At 38.6% G+C, this 3,132-nt stretch overlaps 1 pseudogene; it reads right to left on the minus strand.

Annotated features, from left to right (window-relative positions):
• Positions 1-1,117: 1,117 nt before the first annotated feature.
• LOC118888931 lies at positions 1,118-1,478 on the minus strand (annotated as a pseudogene).
• Positions 1,479-3,132: the final 1,654 nt, after the last annotated feature.

Consider the following 3,132-nt stretch of genomic DNA (forward strand, 5'->3'; position numbering starts at 1 on the left):
GATTGCAACTTGTAAGCATATCACAGTAACAACTCTGTTTAGTAAATAATTAGTTTTCTTTAGCAGCACTGGGATTTTTGCATGATGCCCATAATTCACATCATTCTGGCATTAGATAATTATTCCTACTATTGAAACATAAGCCTCTTGTAGTCAGTGGCAGATTTGGGATGTAGCTGTATTATCTTCAGCTGTGATCCTCTTAGGGCTACCTAGCTCTACAAGGTCAATGCTCTGACATGGGTCTTGCAAGGTCTACCCAGGTTCTGCCGTAAGCACTCTATAATTTAAGCTGGAAAACCACTACCCGATGTAATAACTCACTATCTAGCACAGACTGAGAGAAATTGCTACTTCATTTAGAATGAAACAAAAAAATTTAAATTGCTATCATATGCCTTTTAACTTGAAAGTATTGGCCAAAATGGTAACACGCAATCTAATTAAACTACTATTTACAGTTTGCAGTAGGAATTTTGGGGCTTCATGGATTCCAAGTGGATCAATCCCAAATCTCTAGCTCTGTGTCCAGCCCAGAACCATCTCCTGAGCTTTAGACCCATATAGTCCAGCTGCTGATTAGATGTCTCTCCCACTTTTCTGCCCACAGACACTTAAAATCAATGTATCCCAAACTGAACTCATCATCTCCTGCTCCTGCATCCCAAATCTGCTGCTCTTTCTTTGTGTAAGATCTAAAGAACAGGACTGCCATTGTCTTGGGGGCTTATGTTTTAAACCTCAGCATGTCAGCTTTGACTGCCCTCTCTCGTGCCTAATCAGTTGCCAAGTCTTGTCAAGTCAAGTCAATCCCACATTCAGCATCTCTCCCATCCATCTTCTCCTCCCCATGTCTACTGCCCTGCCCCCTAGTTTAGACCCTATTCACTCCCAGCTATACTTCAGAAGTGATCTTCTAACTGGTCTCCCTGATTTCAGTCTGTACCCTTTCCCCTTCAAATCCATCACTCACACTGCTACCAGATAAACTGCAAAGACTTAAGATTTATACTCTTCTACCCCCAAACTTTCAGAGGCTCCCTTATGCCTGTTGAATATCGGTTTTCAGACTTAAAAAAAAATCGCAACTGATTATCAATTTATTAAAAAGGTTGATTTAAGCATCTGCAATGGCGACTTCAGCCTTGACTCTTGGCTCAATACTGATGGAAGTAACCTGTTTAACAACCTCAGAAGGGCTGTGCAAGGTAATGAGTCGCTTGTGGATCCTCATCTGAAATCAATCCCAAGTCTTAGAACCTCTCACCACAAACAGTTTTCCTCGTAGTTATTCTTAGAGTCTTGGTAGGCATCCAAACTAGTCCTTTCACTTTGAGATTCTTATACTTTGTGCCTCTGATCAAGTCAGCACATACCTTCTCCAAAGATTTTGTGTTGCGGCTGGTTAAGGTAATTCTAATTCAGTGAGTCGACAATTCTGGCGCCAGGGGAGTCTTTCAGGGGTCTTGAAAAGCCATGGCTGCGGCGCGGCTTCCTGACCAGGTGGACCAGGGCTCTGCAGCAGCAGTGACCGCATCTTCCTCGAAGAACCAGATGTTTTAAAATTTTCCAAATCAGATGAGTGCTTTCGTAGACAAAAATCTGACACAGACCCCAATGTATAAAACAGATAAAAATTATATTTTATTAATATGAATTTATTTTCTAAGTTAAAATCATTACATTTATGGATCATAAAGTCAATCAGTGAGGAAAAATGAGGCTCTTCTGATAAACACAAAAATCTAAAATCAAGGGTAAGGGAACCAGATTCTTTTTTTAAAACATTTTTATTGGAGTATAGTTGATTTACAATGTTGTGTTATTTTCAGGTGTACAGCAAAGTGAATCAGTTATACATATACATATATCCACTCCTTTTTAGATTCTTTTCCCATATAGGCCATTACAGAGTATTGAGTAGAGTTCCCTGTGCTATACAGTAGGTCCTTATTAGTTATCTATTTTATATGTAGTAGTGTGTATATGTCAATCCCAATCTTCCAATTTATCCCTCCCCTCCCTTACCCCCTGGTAACCATGGGAACTACATTCTTATACTAGCATTCAACTTATTTGGTTTTTTTTAGTTTGGTTGTACAGTATTGAGAAAATTCTTACACAGTTAAGTAGCAGCAAATGCTAACAGTTTTAACAGTTCATCTTGCAAGAGATCTTATTTGCACAAGAATGCAAAAGTAGCTTTACTATAAGGTCTGCAACAAAATAAGTCAAGTGGTAGCATAAATTATTTTAATGTTTCTCATATGTTAATATTTGTGTATTACATATTAAAACATGTAATGTATTATAGTTTCAAAATATATATTTCAACAAATATTTTTAATGTAGAAAATTAAATCAAATATCTATGGAACGCCTAAAACATGTGTATAGAATCTTTGAGTTCTTGAAACAAGTTGAAACTCTTGCCACAAAGAAAGTGCTTGGTGGGATTTCCCTGGTGGTGCAGTGGTTAAGACTCCGCACTCCCAATGCAGGGGGGCCTGGGTTTGATCCCTGGTCAGGGAACTAGGTCCCACATGCATGCTGCAACTAAGAGTTCCCATGCCACAACTAAGGAGCCTGCATGCTGCAACTAAGGAGCCCTCGAGCTGCAAATAAGAAGCCCAAGAGCTGCAACTAAGGAGCCCGCCTGCCACAACTAAGACCCGGCGCAAGCAAATAAATTAATTAATGAAATAAATTTTTAAAAAAAGAAAGTGCTTGGTGATCTAGCCTCAATCTATTCTTCTGAACTTCTTGCCCTCTACTGCCTTTCACACAATCTTAAAAAGAATGAAAACCTATGTTATGTTTTTGAGATTATTAGTATTAGAATACATGTGGAAGAAAACATACTAGATACAGAAAGAATGAAATGGAGAAAAATTACCCCAAATCCCTCCATCCAGGGCTGACTACCACAAATGTTTTCTTATAATTTCTTTCAATCTTTTACCTTTCATAGTAAGATGGATAGTTATAGAGAACTGTGCCAAGCACTTAAATAGATTATCTCAATTCATACTCACAAATGCCCTATTAGGCATTCATGTCATTCATTACATTGAACACTGAGGAAACGGAGGATCAGACAGGCTGAGTAACTTGCCCAAGGTCACACAGTAA

Source organism: Balaenoptera musculus, chromosome X (assembly GCF_009873245.2).
Source record: "Balaenoptera musculus isolate JJ_BM4_2016_0621 chromosome X, mBalMus1.pri.v3, whole genome shotgun sequence".
Taxonomy (NCBI): Eukaryota; Metazoa; Chordata; class Mammalia; order Artiodactyla; family Balaenopteridae; genus Balaenoptera; species Balaenoptera musculus.